This window comes from Aegilops tauschii, chromosome 7 (genome assembly GCF_002575655.3).
Source record: "Aegilops tauschii subsp. strangulata cultivar AL8/78 chromosome 7, Aet v6.0, whole genome shotgun sequence".
In the NCBI taxonomy this organism is placed as follows: Eukaryota; Viridiplantae; Streptophyta; class Magnoliopsida; order Poales; family Poaceae; genus Aegilops; species Aegilops tauschii.
Window position 1 is genome coordinate 540,215,519 of NC_053041.3, and position 17,870 is coordinate 540,233,388.

Sequence of the window (17,870 nt, forward strand, 5' to 3'; positions counted from 1 at the left end):
TTGAGCGTCTAACTAAAGAACTAAACAGTCTTAAGTTAGCTCTTGAAACTACCTTTGAAGATCATTGAGAACTTTTAAAGACTCATGAGAACCTACGCTTTGAAAAGCTCAACCTTGAGAAAGAGCATGAGTTGTTAAAGGCAATCAATGATGATCTTCGCAAGAAAAGTTCTTCTTACATTGCCATGCGTTTACTCTTGTCTACTTACATGCCACAAGCTAAATCTAGCAACAAGAACAAGAATGATTCTTCCTCTAGTAGTAACAACAATCATGCAAAATCCAATATTGTTGCTTCTAGTAGTTCTCTTGATTCCACTAATGATTCTCTTAGCCAAGTTACACTTGAGCAAAAAAATAGCTTATTGAAGGGAATTATAGAGAAAGGTGTTTACAAGAGCCTTGACGGAAGTAAGCAATTTGAGGAAATTGTATGCAAGCAAGGAAGGCACCGGAAGAATCAAGGTGTTGGTTTTGAACGAAAGTTTAATGCCAATGGAGTTGAGTGGGAAGAAGATCAATACCCCAAGACGAAGTTTGTTCCTCAACAAGAGAAGTATGATCCTACTTCTTTTCTAGGAACACAAGCTCAAGATGATCTTCCACCACAAGACTACAAGCAAAAAGGCAAGGACAAGCTTCAAGAGGAGATTGATGCATTTGAAGAAGCACCTAAGGCCTTGGTCAAGTGGGTTCCCAAGACTACATCAAGTTCCACTTCATCAAGTACGACTACAACTCCAAGGATTCCCATCAAGATGGTGTGGATCCCGAAGTAGAAGAACTAGAGGGTGACTCCGCCAACATACTTCACTCTTATCATTTTGGCAAGGACAAGTGCAAACAACTTCCATATCTTGCACTAGTTCAAGGAGTCACGAACCCTCTTGTTTGTAAGACAAGGGACAAGGTATCCTAATGCTTTCATGGACATCATCTTGTGTGTACATCACTCTATGGATATCCTTGTTTGTTCCTTGTGGGGCTAACCCGTGCAGGTATTGAAAGTGCAACTCACACCAATGGATTGCCCCGAATGATCTACGTCAACATTGAGTGTCCACATCTTCAACACCTACATGAAGTCATCATCGACAAAACCCAAGGTTAGTTCATCCCTCTTAGGGGGGATATCACATCTAGGGGGAGCTTTACTCTAAGAATTGAGCTAAAGCAACTCTAATGGTGTGGGCACAACAATGCTTTATGTAAAAGTGGTAACCCCACTTGTGCTTAAATGATGAGTATGACCTATGGTCAAATGTTCTCATTTGACTCCTAAGTCAATATACTCATATATAGATGACCTAGTCATCGCCAATTGCTTGATAGATGCTAGAGTGTTTGTGCATGCTTTGTCACATATTTCATTTGTCATTTTATTGTGTGAGCTTGTTGAATGCATATTTTACTCATTCGAGGACATCCATTAGTTGCTTTGATTGATTGGCTTTTTCTCTTTTGCCGAATGGATGGACAAGAATGCCTAAGAACTCCCTCTAGCTATCTATGCTTTCCTCGTGTAAAACTCTATTCATGCTACATCACAAAGTTTGATCAAGTCAGATTCGAACCACTCTGTGTGAGGAGCACTCGGAGTCCCCGATTCGTCATAGACTTAAACTTCAAAAACCTCTTTGTGCATTTCGGTCTGACCGATTCATCCTTTTCAGTCATACCGAGATCACTAAGTTGATCTAGGTTTTCAATCTCGGTGCAACCGATTAGAACTCTTTGGTCACACCGAGTTGCAGTAACTGCTCGCAGTTTTGCATCTCGGTGCCACCGAGTTGTTCCACTCGGTCACACCTACAGGGTCAGGTTATATATACTGACGGGTCAAATTTTTGGAAATTTTTCCAAAACCTTTCACCCGCGCGTGACCTGCTCTACCTCCTCGGGTCTCCGGATCGTCCTCTCGCCGCCAGCGACCTCCTGCCGCTGGTCTCCGCCGCCGTCAACGGCAATCTGCCCCGCCGTTGCCGCCGTAGCAAGTTCACCGCCGAACTAGGGTACGAACTTGATCTTTGTGTTATTCCATAACTCTAATTCTTAGCACATTGCTTTGCCATGATTCTTGCCCCGTATGAAATCACTCTATCCACTGAAAACATCCCGTAGATTTGATTTGATTTGGAAATTTATGGTTAGGTCTCCGCCGAACTCATCTCGGACCGACCGAGTTGTAGAAATCGGTCTCACCGATTTGGCTTAGGCCATTGCACATGCGTTTTCGGTCTGACCGAAAATTGCAAATTGGTGTGACCAAGTTCAATTCTCTATGAAATCCTAGTAGTCTCGGTGCCACCGAACTGTGAGTCGGTCTGGCCGAGCTCACTAGTTTAGGTTCCAAAAGCTGCTTCGGTATCATCGAGTTTACAAATCAGTAGATCTGAAATGCTTTCTGTGAATAAGTAAAACTAAGTTTTTAAGTCATCTATTTTGCAAAAACTCTGCACTTTGTGATGCTCATCCACTCTACCTCATCTACATCTGTTCACAGGGTCTGCTATCAGTTAGTTTGTAGAGATGTCTGATCAAGGTGACAGCTACAACAAGTCTGAAGAGCAGGTTCAGTTGAGTGAGGGCACTAGTCCCTCTAGTAGCTATGATGAGGGCAGCAGGAGCACACCTAGTAACTTGCCAAAGGAAGCCACCAGGAAAAGGAAGAAGACAACCTCAGATTCTGAGGATGAGGATTATGTGGCTGTTGAGGATGAGGCCACTTCAAGGAAAAAGGTGCCGAAAAAGGAGTATGGCACAGCTGCTGCAACAAAGCCTGGAATGAAAACAAAGGCTCCAGCAAGAAGAGTTCCTATGTCTAAGGCCAGAGCCTCTACTCAAGAGACAATGGAGTTCACTCTTGAACCCAAAGAAGGAGGTGAAGGCAAGAAGAGGAAATAAAGGGTCAAGAAGACCATTGCCAGAGTTATTGGGAAGCCCTCCATGATGAGAGATGATGATGAAGAGGAAGAGGATGCTACACCAGCACCCAAAGCTCAGAAGCTTATGGGAGATACAATCAGATCAGGGGCTGCTCCATCTAAGCCCAAGTCTGCTCCCAAAGACTCCAACTCAAAAGTCTGCACCCAAGAGGAGCACCAGGAACATCCCTGCTGAGGAGAAGAACAAGGCCCCAGTGCCTGAAGCTGCTGATGATGAGGAAGATGATTCACTTGTTTTAAGAAACTTGAAGCCCAAGATCCCTCACCATAATGATGCATATCCTGTTGTAGAAGATATGAGGATCAGGAAGGATTTGGGACTGAGATTGTGGAGACAGTCTGATCCATATGCTGTCAGGAGGAGAACTGCTGTGTATTATAGGTTCCACACAAAGGAACAACAAGATTTCTATGAGACTATCCGGCTTGACAAGAAGCCCATTGTCTGTGACATGAGATGGGTTTACTGGGAATACATCAAAGAAAATGAAGATCATTTTCCAGGAGTTTATGATAGCTTCAAGGCTTGTGAGGTTGACAAGTTTGTTGGCCAAAAGCTCACCAAGTGGAATGATGAGCTGGTCATGCAATTCTATTTGATTGCTCATTTCTATCCAGATGGAAGGATTGTATGGATGTCAGAGGGTACAAGGTACCAATCTACAATTGTTGAGTGGGCTAGTTTGATCAATGCTCCAGCAGCTCATGAAGATGATTTGGATGTCTATGCCAAGAAGAAGAAGGATCACAACTCTATGGCACAGATGTACAAGGAGATTCCTGATGCAGACCTTGAGACTCACAAGTTTGGTTCTATAAAGCACTTGCTGTCAGGCCTGCCTACAATCAGTTGGATCCTAAGGCACACATTGCTACCAAAGTCAAGTGATCACAGGATGATCAGAGGACACTCCATCAACTTGCTGCATATATTTGATGTTCCTCAAAAGTTCAAAGTGATGAGTCTGATTGTGGAAACAATCAAGAGGACAGCTGCAGATCAGAAGAGATCTTGTGTGTATGCTGCACAAATTCAGGAGCTCATCAACTCCAAGATGGGCACATGCAAATATCTATTGGACAAAGAGCATTTACCCCTCAAGCCAGACTTTGAGGACAACATTGTTGTCATGACTGAGGAAGATCCATCTTCAGTGCAAGCACATGAGAAGAGAGAGAAGGCAAGGGCAGAGAAAGCTGCAAAGATGCCAGCTGCTGAAGAGGCATCTCAAGTGTTCTTGAAGAGGAAGCAAGACCAGCTTGCATATCTGATCCAGTCTACTCTGAGGATTGAGAAGGGCTTGGCCACCCTGACTCAAAACCTGGAGAGCTTGGAGAGGATCATTGAGCAGAAATTCTATGATCTTGATGTCAAGGTAACTGAGATTTAGACAGTAGTTGAGAACCTTCAAGAGGAAGCAGAGGAGAAGAAGGGCAAGGCAACTACTAATGCATTTGAGCGAGTGCCTAGAGGACAGAGGTGTGTTGTAGTGCCAGTGAGAGATTCTAGAGCTACAGCTTCAGCACCAGCAGCTACAGCTCCAGTGCCACCTCCAGCAGCCACTCCACCAGCTCCAACTACTTCAACAGATGCCTTCGTCCTTGGAGTTCTATCTACACCACCTCCCGAATATCAAGACTGAGAGACGTTTAGCACTATGAATTTTTGAACTTTTTGGTAACATGTTGCCAAAGGGCGAGAAAAATGTATAGATCATAGGCTTCGAGAGAGAGTGTTGCTTTTTATCTCTCTTGCTATTTTGGTTGAACTTCTTGATTGTGTGCTTGTGTGAGATACTTTATGTCCTTGTGAGATAGTTGTTTGATCATGTGTTTGATCATATGCTACCACTACTGGAATCAGCTAATTTGCCATCTGCCAGCTCTTTGCCGTGTGCTAGCTGACGGCAAAGAAGCTCTTTGCCATCAGCTACCCAAAAGCAGACGGCAAAGAAAAGGCGGACGGCAAAGAAGCTCTTTGCCATCTGCGAGCTCTTTGCCGTCAGCCAGCAGACGGCAAAGAGTGAGGTGGCCCCCACCCCCCGCCCGTTTGGAAAAATCTTAACGGTCCACCTCTTTGCCGTCTGCCAGCAGACGGCAAAGAGGCAAAAGGGCGGACGGCAAAGAGAGGCAGACGGCAAAGAGCTCACTATCTAACAGCCCGTACCCCCCGCCCGTTACTCACTTCTTCTCTCCCTCGCCGTTTCTCTCCTCCCACCCCGCCGCCGCCGCCGCCCCGTCGCCCCCGCCGCCCCGGCTCGCTGCCGCCCCGGGACCCCGTCGCCCCCCCCGTCCCGGCCCCTCGCCGCCCCGCGCCCCACCGCCCGGGCCCGGCCCCCCGCCGCCCCGGCGCCCAGTCGCCCCCACCGCCCCGTCGCCCCCCCGCCCCGCGCCCCACCGCCAGGGCCCGGCCCCCCGCCGCCCCAGGCCGCCTCCTCCACCGCCGCGCCCCCTCATCCACCGGCCTCCTCCACCCCCCAGGTGAGCCCCTTTTTTCTGTTTTTTTCCTTTTTAGTTTTAGTTTTAGTTTAGATTTAGTTTTAGTTGTAGTTTTAGGTTTAGTTTTAGTTTTAGGTTTAGTTTTAGGTTTAGTTTAGTTTGAGGAAAGAAGAAGAAGAAGAAGAAAAAAGAGGAGAGGAGGAGAAGAAAGAAGAGGAAAAAGGAAAGGAAGAAGAAGAAGAGGAGGAGGAGAAGAAAAAAGAAGAAGAGGAAGAAGAAGAAGAAGAAAAAAGAGGAGATGAGGAGAAGAAGAAGAGGAAAAAGGAAAGGAAGAAGAAGAAGAGGAGGAGGAGAAGAAAAAAGAAGAAGAAGAAGAAAAAAGAGGAGAGGAGGAGAAGAAGAAGAGGAAAAAGGAAAGGAAGAAGAAGAAGAGGAGGAGAAGAAAAAAGAAGAAGAGGAAGAAAAGGAAGAATAGGAAGAAGAAGAAAAGGAAAAAAGAGGAAAAAACCCCGACCCGACACGGCACCCCGACCCCGACCCGGCACCCCGACACGACACCCCGACCCCTAGACCCCGACCCTGACACCCCGACCCCAACCCCGACCCCGACACCCCGACCCCGAGCCTGACCCGACACCCCGACCCCGACACCGACACGGCACCCCGACCCCGACCCGGCACCCCGACCCCGACCCCGACCGCGACACCCCGACCCCGAGCCTGACCCGACACCGCGACCCCGACACCGACACGGCACCCCGACCCCGACCCGGCACCCCGACCCGACACCCCGACCCCGAGACCCCGACCCCGACACCGACACGACACCCCGACACCGACACCCTGACACCACACCGACCCTTACCCCGACACCGACACGGCACCCCGACCCCTACCCGACACCCCGACCCCGAGACGGCACCCCGACCCGACACCCCGACCCGACACCCCGACCGCAACCCCGAGCCCGACACCCCGACCCCGAGCCTGACCCGACACCCCGACCCCGACACCGACACGGCACCCCGACCCCGACCCGGCACCCCGACCCCGACCCCGACCCCGACACCCCGACCCCGAGCCTGACCCGACACCCCGACCCCGACACCGACACGGCACCCCGACCCCGACCCGGCACCCCGACCCGACACCCCGACCCCGAGACCCCGACCCCGACACCGACACGACACCCCGACACCGACACCCTGACACCACACCCACCCTTACCCCGACACCGACACGGCACCCCGACCCGGCACCCCGACCCGACACCCCGACCCCGAGACGGCACCCCGACCCGACACCCCGACCCGACACCCCGACCTGGCACCCCGACCTGACACCCGGACCCCGAGACCCCGACCCCGAGCCTGACCCGACAACCCGACCCCGACAACGACACGGCACCCCGAGACCGACACGAGACCCCGACCCCCGACACCTCCCGAAAAGGTGTTCTTTGGCCTTCCAGAAGCCGACGGGGTCATATATTTGTGAATTATTAGTTAGGTCATATATTTTGTTATGAGAAACATCATATATAATTGTGTTGATCGGGTAGTTTTAAATGTGCAGTTGTTTCATCGCTGCGAGGTTTGGAGTTCGACGACCTCGCCGTGCGTTTGACGAGCTCTGCCCCTTCGTTCGTGGGTGAGCACAAATGACATGTCCTCCTCCCCCATTAATTATTTGATCTATTCCGATGAAACTTGATAGTTAGCTACATATGTGTCTTGAATCATCAGTATGCGTAACCAATATGTGTCTCCCGTTCGAAAGCGTCATAGTTATAAATATGCATGCATTTGCATATTTATAACCTTGATTCTTTTGAATTGTCCAACGCTATCCATGGACAGCCCGAGTATGTTTAGATTGGGTTCGTTTTCCCATATGCTTTGCTCCGGATCCGACGCATAAATTTCGTCAGTGCCTCCCCTGTTGTTCTCCGGGTACACATCCTCTCTATTTATTGCAGAGACGTGTATCAGGAGAACAGCGGGGAGGTGCTGCCGAAATTTTGCGTAGGATCCGGAGCATAGCATGGGAAAATGAACCCAATCTAAACATACTCGGGTGGGATTAGGACCTATCATTACCTATTAGAGTGTAGGTTGCATGGACGGAATAAAATTGACAAAGTAGATCAACTGATGAATATATACATGGTGAATTATATATATATATATATATTTGTTGTGTGTCTAGTAGCTCTGAAAGTCAAGATCAGTGATCGTGCGTGGATGTACACCGGTCACACTGGTCAGAACAAATGGAGCACTGAATGGTTCACAAGAACCAAGGGGTTTGTGCGACCCGCATTTGCAAATGGCCAGAGGAAAACCTGGTGCCCCTGTTTACGGTGCGGCAATTGGGAAAAGAGGACAGAGGCTGAAATGGGCAAACACCTGCAGAAGAGTGGTTTTACGCCCTATTATACGGTGTGGACATTTCATGGTGAGTCTGCCCAACGTGACCGAGCTGAGGTGGATCGTCGTCACACCGACGAGCATGGTACCGGGATGGAAAACATGGTGCAAGACTTTGATGATGCTCGGGATTCGGACGAGGAGATGGAGGAATCTGCAAAGGCCTTCAATGAAATGTTGGAGTCTTCAAAACGTCCGCTCCATGAACACACTGAGCTTTGTCAGTTGGATGCCATCTCACAAGTAATGGCTCTGAAGGCTCAGTTCAACTTGGGCAGAGAATGCTACGATGCAATGATGACAATATTTGGACGCTTTCTACCCAAAGGCCATGTAATGCCTGCAAACCTGTACCAGTCGGACAAAATCCTCCGTGCACTGAAGATGCCCTATGATAAGATACATGCCTGTGAGAAAGGATGTATCTTGTTTAGGCTTGACTATGCGGACTTGAACTATTGTCCCATTTGCAAGTCTTCCAGGTATGTTGTGGTAGACAACGGTATGGGTGAGAAGACACAGACCAAAATCCCCGTTAGTGTTCTTCGGTATATGCCAATCGTACCAAGACTTCAACGTCTTTTCATGGTCGAAGAGACGGCCAGACAAATGACATGGCACAAAACGGGCAAAAGAACCGAACTAGATGCAGATGGGAATCTGATGATTGTACACACATCGGATGGTGTTGCATGGAAAAAGTTTGATGAATTACATGGGGACAAAGCGGCAGATCCGAGGCATCCTCGAGTCGGCATCAGCACGGATGGGTTCAGTGTGTTTGGTATGACGGCAGCCCAATACAGTTGTTGGCCCGTATTTGTCTTTCCACTCAATCTCCCCCCGGACAGATTATGCAAAGAAAGAACATTTTCCTGACGTTGATAATTCCAGGGCCCAACTATCCGGGGAAAAATATGAATGTGTACATGCAACCGCTTAAGGACGAATTGCAAGAAGCCTGGGATAATGGGTTCAAGGCATACGATGCCTATAGCAAACGGAACTTCATAATGCGTGTCTGGTACATGTACTCGACGCATGACTTGCCGGCGTATGCGCTATTCGTTGGCTGGTGTGTGCATGGAAGGTTCCCGTGCCCCACATGCAAGGGAGCTCTTGAGTTTCGTTGGCTTCAGGCCGGTCGCAAGTTTTCTTGCTTCGACATGCATAGACAGTTCCTGAATCCTCGCCATAAGTTCAGGAAAGACAAGAAGAACTTCATCAGAGGTAGAGTTGTCAAAAACTCTGCACCACCTGCATTGACAGGCCAACAGACCCTGGATCAGTTAAACGCTCTCGAGCCAGATCCAGAGCGTCCAGGGTACTTCAAGGGGTATAATTCTAAGCACGCCTGGACTCACAAAACATGCTTATGGGATCTGCCTTACTTCAAAGACCTCCTTTGCCCACACAACATCGACGTGATGCACACTGAGAAGAATATCGCCGAGGCACTTTTTGGTACATTGTTCGGCATAGATGGGAAGTCAAAGGATAATACTAAGGCTAGAGTCGATCTGGAGGCGCTATGTGATAGGCCGTTACAAAACATGAAAGAACCGAAAGGAATGCAGAACTGGACGAAGCCAAAGGCATGGTTCAATCTTGGAAGGCCAGCTATGAGGGAAATTATCTTGTGGGTGAAAATGCAGTTGATGTTCCCCGATGGGTATGCAGCGAATCTACAGAGGGGAGCCAGTCTTGATAAATTCAAGATATTTGGTCTCAAGAGTCATGATTGGCACATATGGATTAAGCGGGTAATGCCGGTGATGTTTCGTGGCTTCATCCCTGAGGATGAATCGCTAGTACTGGCAGAACAAGCTATTTCTTCCGTGTTCTTTGTGCGAAAGAACTATCGCCTGGCGTGCTAGAAGAAATGAAAGAGTTGGCGCCAGAGTTGATCTGCAAGTTAGAGAAGATCTTTCCACCGAGCTTCTTTAATCCAATGCAACATTTGATTTTGCATCTCCCGACCGAGGCAAGATTGGGGGGGCCCGTGCAAAATCGTTGGTGCTACCCAACTGAGAGGATGCAGAAGACGCTTCGACAAAAATGTAAAAATAAACGTAGAATTGAAGCATCGATGGCAGAGGCATTCATCACTGAGGAGGCGGCAAACTTCGTGACAGCACACTACGAAGCCAAAAATCGTCATTTGCATAATCCGAAGCCTCGGTACAATGCTGACGGCCCTAAAAAGGGTGGATCCAACCTCAGGCTATTCAAAGGGAATCTCGCACCAGCCAGTGTTTCAAATCCAGTATCTTTGGATAACGAACAATGGCGGACCATTTCGTTGTATATCTTCAACAACCTGATAGAAGTGCGGCCGTACGTCGAGTAAGTTCTCGGTACATAGTTTCGCAACTTCTATTTCCTTTGAGCTGCTCTTATTCCTGGATATTTCATACAGTCGATACGTCGCCTTATTCTCGTATGGAGCGGTGATCCAAAAGGATTCTGTCGAAGAGTATGAGCTTCTCGCAAAGCAAGGAGGCAGCTATCCCGGTTTCATCTCTTGGTTCAAACAAACGGTAATTTCTATTAGACTTGTAGGCTAATTTGTAGGGGGCTATCCCGGTTTCATTCGCTAATTTGTGCGTAATGCAACAATCCTTTCATATTAAACTTGTAGGCTAATTCAGAGTCTATGGACGCCGAATTGAGACAAGTCGCTAATGGTTTTGACTATAAGGTCCGTTCATTTGACAAATACGACATCAACGGGTATCGCTTTCGTACCTATGGCAAAGAGCTATCTATGGCCGACCGAAAGTCTACAAATTGTTGTGTATCTGCTATCGGCGAAGGAGGTACCGAGTATTATGGGAGAGTTGAAGCAATTTATGAACTTCTATTCTATGGTGAAAACCCACCGAATGTCGTAGTCTTCAAATGTTATTGGTTTCAGCCGAAGGAGACTAGAAGGACTCATGAACATATAGGGCTAGTTGAAATCAACCAAAGCACCCATTTAGATGTTCCTGATGTCTATATTACGGCTCAACAGGCGAGCCAAGTATTCTATCTACCGTGGGCCTGCCAAACTAATCCAAATCTGAAAGGTTGGGATGTCGTTTATGAAGTGCCGCCACGTGCTAGACTATCTCCCCCAAAGGAAGAGGATTATGAACCTCACATTAACCCAGACACATATGAAGGAGAATTCTTCCAAGAGACACGTCTTTCCAAAAAGCGTTTCAAGAACCGCTATACTTCACCCCAAAACATTGAATTAGACAGCGATAGTGAATCCGACATCACCCTAGAGGAGGAACAAGAAGAGCCGGAACAAGAAGAGGTTACTGCTGCGGATGACCTGTCATTGCTTGACCGATTACGTCAAGGTGGCCTTCCACATGTTGATGCCACTAAACCCTATGAGCCCGTCATTGATTATAGTGATGATGATTATTATGCATTTATTGATGATACTGATCGAGATTATTAGTAGTGTCAGGTATTAAATTTTTTAATGTTGTACTTGATGATGATACACTTAAGTGATACACATATTATTATTCATGTCGGTCTTTTTTTTATGTTGTACTAATTTCGTTTACTGTTTGTCATGGCAGGTGTTGAAAGATGGTGGGCGCTGGTCGGGAGCGCGCCAAGGCCCCTTCTTCGTCGGCGCGTGGTCTGAGGTCTTCGATTCCAGACGCACCTCTCCGCCGAGCGTTGCTGGACAGTATGTCCACACCGCCGGGCCCTTCTTCGTCAACCGCGGTGCCTAGCAGGGGACGAGGTAGGAAGAGAGGAGGTGGGGCACGTGGTCGCGGGAGAGGAGGTAGGGTGACTGCTACGGCGCCTTCCTCGCCGCCACCCCCAGCTGTTTCACCCGAGCACGTGACTGCTAGGGTGGACTCGTCCGAGGAGGAGGCTACACGGACTCCGGTCCACGAGCCTCCGGTCCACGGGTCTTGGGCCCACGAGCCTCGGGTCGACTGGCCTTCGGCCCACGAGAGTTCGGCCCACGAGACCCCGGAGGAGCACACGTCCGGATGCGGTACCTGGCCGGATCAGCCCGAGGAGCCGAGTGGCCATGCTGATGATGGCGGGGAGCCGACTGATCTTGAGGAGGAGGGTGGCACCGTCTACCAGCGTGGTGCTACACGGCTCCCGTCCGTGCCGGCGACCCGCGAGCAGAGGTGGTTGATTTTCCCTGATGGGGAGAGGTACGTAATTGCATTTAATATTTTTGTACCTTCTGCATTCACGTTTCTTCAAATAACTAATGCGTTGGCCTTGTCATGCTGCAGGGGTTGGGACCACCATCATAGTGTCCGCCGGCCCAACTCCGTCCTTGGAGTTCTTTGCCGGCAAAACTTCCCGGGGTTTGTCACGTTGCCTGGTGAGGGTCGGCTTCCAGAGCTTGGGTTGAGCTGGGAGCACTACGTGGCTGCCCCGGCCCCGCCGGATGTCATTATCGACGGTGTCGTGTGCGACACGAGGGCAGACATGGTGATCAGGACGTTCTGGGTAATTTCTCCTTTACACATTTCAAAATCTTCAACTAGCTAGTTATTAATTGTACTAATCAATATTGTCTCATTTGATTGCAGACATTCTACATGTGTGAGGAGGGATACGAGGAGGACGCGGCAAATGTTATCCAGAACGTCTGCAAGCACCTACTCCAGAACTTACGGCACGAGGCTCGGGTGCAGGCTGTTCGAGACTACTACGCCTTGCGTGGTATCAAGAAGACCAAGCCGGCGTGCCGCGATAAGTTCCTGAGTAAGGAGCAGTACATGAAGGTAATTCTTAAGGCCTTCTACTTAAGTTCCTTCATTTAGTAATTCTTAGCCGTAGCGCTCAAGTTTCTATTTGCTAACTTAGGCGCCTCCGAGATGGTGTGCGGATCGGATGGATTGTTGGGAGGTGTTGGTCGATGAGTGGTGCTCAAAAGAATGGCTAGCCCTCCACAACGAGGCCAAGGACAAACATGCCCAAATGGAAGGTGTGCCACACCATCAAGGCAGCTCCAACTTATATCAGTTCGGGCGCAACTGGGTATGTGGTTTGCTTCATGATTCATGCAATTCATTCATCATGCTAACTTGAGCCCTTTAATTACTAATTTTCATTGTTTCTCTCTTTCAGGCACGGTACAATAAGGCGGATAAGGTGCCAGAGGTGTATGACCTGTATGCCATGGCCCACACTGCCTCTTTCAAGAAAGTCAAGGCTTTCTCTCCGTCTGACCTCGATGATGCAAACAACTTCACCAACATCTCCTCCCACAACAAGCTCGTGAGATATAGAGATGAGGGGAAGGCGAGGAAAGGGGAGGACTTTAACCCGAGCCAGGGTCTCATTGATCCAGAGCTGGTGATGATATCTGGTGGCGGGAGGTCCCATGGCTCCATAGCCATTGGAGATGGACTTATCCGTTGTCCTAGCACTCTCCCGGAGATCAAGGCGCGCCAGTCGAGCTCCGCTCTTGAGATAAGGCCTCGTGAACGGCCAGTGCAACTCGCCATCAAGGTTAGTGATACGTACTCAGTTATCTTTCTCCATTACATTGTGTGCGCTTCCATCAATGATTACAAATGGTCATGTGAGTGGTGTTGCAGGCTGCTATACAGACTGAGAGAGATAGAACGGAGAAACTTCTGGCGGAGGCGGCGGAGAGGCAACGGGAGATGGAGGAGAGGACGAGAAAGATGATGGAGGAGGAGAGGGCACGGAATGACATGCAGGCAAGGGCCATGTACGAGCTCCTTGTGGTAAGTTTCTTCTGCAGATGACTTGCTAGTCTTAACATTTGAGTCTTATTACTAACTAGTATGACTCTGTTGTGAAAACCAAATGTGCAGTCTGTGTGCGAGAAGTCCAGTCAGCCCGCTCCGCCGATGCCAGTGATTGCTCCTGGGAGCACGGTGAGTTTAATTTGAATGGACATTACTTGCTAGTCTTAACATTTGAGTGTCATAATGCTAACGAGACATTGGAAATGATCTTTGGTGCAGCTTAACTCCAGAAACGCATCGCACGACCCTTCTCCAGGTAGCGGCACTAGCCACCCCGCTCCTACACCTCCCTGATCACGGTAAGTTTCTCTAATGTTTTGCTTAACAAATGCATAAAGACCTAGACTTAGCTTTATTTCCTCCAATATGCTTACCATAATGACCTAGAGTTAACTTCTTTTCCTCCAAAATGACTTAATAAGCTTACTGACCTCATAAACCATCCATTTTACCTAAGTTAGCTCTAAAACGATATGTACTTAGCTAACTTATGTCAAAAATTGCATAATTAGCTCATAAACGACCCATTTCACCTAGGTTAACTCATAAACGACCCATTTCACCTAGGTTAACTCATAAACGACCCATTTCACCTAGGTTAACTAATAAACGACCCATTTCACCTAGGTTAGCTCATAAACGACCCATTTCACCTAGGTTAGCTCATAAACGACCTATTTCACCTAGGTTAGCTCATAAACGACCCATTTCACCTAGGTTAGCTCATAAACGATCCATTTGACCTAGGTTAGCTCGTAAACGATCCATTTCACCTAACTTAGCTCATAAACGATCCATTTCACCTACGATAGCTCATAAACGATCCATTTCACCTAGGTTAGCTAATAAACGATCCATTTCACCTAAGTTAGCTCATAAACGATCCATTTCAACTAATTTAGCTCATAAATGATCCAGTTCACCTAAGTTAGCTAATAAATGGCATATACTTCTTCTTCTAGTCTTCTTCTTCTATTCTTTTTCTTCTAGTCTAATTCTTCTTCTAGTCTTCTTTTTCTAACTTTCTTATTTGCCATTTTGCAGGTTTCGTTCACTTCACGGAAGCCAGCTTTCTATGATGGATTGCTTGTTTTTTCCTTTGATGCACTTCTTGTATTCTGCTCGCTTGCTATGATGAAACTAGATTGCTATGATGAAACTTTGCATATTGTAATATTTATGGATCTATGGAACTATGTGCAACCTACTATGTATGTATGGATATATATGTGCTGCATGTTTATTATGTTGGATATATATGTGCTGGCTCCTGTGATATATTTGCTGTGATATATTTCCTGTGATAATTGTTGGATATAAGAAAAACAGAATAAAAAGAGGCAGTGCAGGCTCTTTGCCGTCCACCGCGGACGGCAAAGACACCCTTGCCATCGGTGGAAGACGGCAAAGGGGGGCACGTGGCGCCCACCTGTGCTTCCTGAGAGATGGGCCATTTGGCAAATTTGCCTACCGTGGCGGACGGCAAAGCTAAGCTGATGGCAAAGACTTTGCCTTTGCCGTCCGCCGTGGTAGACGGCAAAAAAAAGCGGGCGCTGACACATTGCTGACGTCAACTGGCGGACGGCAAAGAGGCGCTCAAATTTGCCGTCCGCTGGCGGACGGCAAAGGCCGCCGTTAGCCGCCTAACGGACTAACGCTGGCGGACGTCCAGTATTTTTGCCGTCCCTCCTCTTTGCCGTCCGCCGATGTAGGCAAATGACTCTTTGCCGTCCGCCATAAAAAGCAGACGGCAGAGGACCTGTTTACCGTAGCCTACTTTGCCGGAGCCTTTTGCCGTCCACGGCTGACGGCAAAGGTCTTTGCCGTCCGCCGTTCGAGCCTTTGCCGTCCGCCGTGGCAGACGGCAAAATAGCTGTTTCCTGTAGTGTACCCTTAATGCTTGTTTGGATGATACTATCTTTTATGTCTCATATATGATCATTCACTTGCTTGGTGATGAGTGCATGCTTTTAATTTCTATCATTTTGAGTGCTCCACCAAGATGTATGTGACAAGGAAACCCATGATCCTAATCGATTGTGCATTTGCATTCAAAAGCAACTCTTAAATAATGCACAAATTTAGGCGGAGCTCTTGCCTATCACATACTTCTCAAAGCGAAGATGTACTTCAATCTTATTATAATGTGTCGAAGCTTTGATCTATATGTTGTCATCAATTACCAAAAAGGGAGAGATTGAAAGTGCAACTATCCCTGGGTGGTTTTGGTAATTCCCAACAACATATAGCTCATTGAGCTAATGCTATTTCAAGATAAACATTTTAGGAAAGCTCAGTGATTGGCATGGCATGGGTTAAGAAAGTGGACCCCTCAAAATGCTAAGGACAAAAGGATTGGCTCAAGCTCAAAGCACAAGACTCCAGATTTTATTTTTAGTGATCCAAGATCACATTGAGTCCATAGGAAAAGCCAATACTATTAAGAGGGGGTGAGGTGTTGTTTAATGAGTTTCTTGCTCAAAATGCTTAGTGATATGCTCCAAACCCCTCAACTACTTTCTCATATCCACTTATGTCCCAAACCAAAAGTCAAACTCGGCCCCACCGATTTGATCTATCTGGTGCCACCGATTTCACTTGACATAGCCACTGCCACAAAACCTAGTCTTTTCGGTCTCACCGATAGGGATCTCGGTCTCACCGAGATGGGATTGTAATCTCCCTGTTTCCTTTCGCAACGTTTCGGTAAAACTGAGATGAGCGATCAGTCCCACCGAGATTGCAATGCAAACTCTCTGTTTCCCTTTCGTAACATTTCGGTCCAACTGAGATGAGTGAATCAGTCCCACCGAGTTTGCCAGACCAACTCTCTGGTTAGTCTATTACCAAAATCTGTCTCACCGAGTTTGTGTAATCGGTCTCACCAAGATTACGTTATGCCCTAACCCTAACGAAATCGGACCCACCGTGTTGACATGTCGGTCCCACCGAAAATCCTAACGTTCACATTTTGAACTAAATTGGTTTGACCGAGTTCTCTGAATCGGTCCCACCGAGTTTGGTAAATTGTGTGTAACAGTTAGATTTTGTGTGGAGGCTATATATACCCCTCCACCAACTCTTCATTCGTGGAGAGAGCCATCAGAACATGCCTACACTTCCAACATACATTTTTTGAGAGAGAATCACCTACACTTGTGTTGAGGTCAAGATATTCCATTCCAACCACACAAATCTTGATCTTTAGCCTTCCCCAAGTTGCTTTCCACTCAAATCATCTTTCCAGCAAATCCAATCCTATGAGAGAGATTTGAGTGTTGGGGAGACTATCATTTGAAGCACAAGAGCAAGGATTTCATCATCAACACACCATTTATTACCTTTTGGAGAGTGGTGTCTCCTAGATTGGCTAGGTGTCACTTGGGAGCCTCCGTCAAGATTGTGAAGTTGAACCAAGGAGTTTGTAAGGGCAAGGAGATCGCCTACTTCGTGAAGATCTACCCGAGTGAGGCAAGTCCTTCATGGGCGACAGCCATGGTGGGATAGACAAGGTTGCTTCTTCGTGGACCCTTCGTGGGTGGAGCCCTCCGTGGACTCGCGCAACCGTTACCCTTCGTGGGTTGAAGTCTCCATCAACGTGGATGTACGATAGCATCACCTATCGGAACCACGGATAAAAAATCTCTGTGTCATCATTGCGTTTGATCCCTCAATCTCCTCCTTTACCTTCATATGCAATTGTTTTACATTCTGCTGCTATACTCTTAGAATTGCATGTGTAGGTTGATTGCTTGACTTGTGCAAAGTTGCTAAAATCTGGCAAGACTTAAAATTGGGAAAAGGCTAGATTTTTATTTGGTCAAGTAGTCTAATCACCCCCTCTTGACATACTTTTGATCCTACAATGTTCGGATTTTAAGCATGGTAATCCGAACATTTTTCATGACAAATTTAGATTACGCGGCGGCGGCGGGGGTGTCTTGCAGTGGGAAGCGGCTCCTCTGCCGTGCTCTATGTGTCGTCGGGCCACTGACCGACGGCAACGGCGGCATCTTGCGCCGTTCTTGGCGTACTCCTGGATGTTGGCCCTAGCTTCAAGGAAGGCCACAATGTTCTAGACTTCGGTCTCCAGGAGCGAGTCAACTGGCGGGAGGTGATGACTGGCATTGGTGCAAGGAAGCGGTCGACGGCGACCATCCATGCCGCTGAGGGGGGACTCGCACCTGCGCGGGGACAGGCGCTGGCAACGGCGCGACGGAGACATTCGTGTGCACGGGCACCGGCATGGACGCGCACGTCAGGGCATGTGCAGGCGCATGCGCTGGCAGGTGCAC

The 17,870-nt window shown here is 48.1% G+C and overlaps 1 pseudogene; it reads left to right on the top strand.

Annotated features, from left to right (window-relative positions):
* Positions 1-2,850: 2,850 nt before the first annotated feature.
* The window catches only part of LOC141027354 (uncharacterized), a 246,812-nt pseudogene continuing 231,792 nt past the window's right edge, over positions 2,851-17,870 (top strand).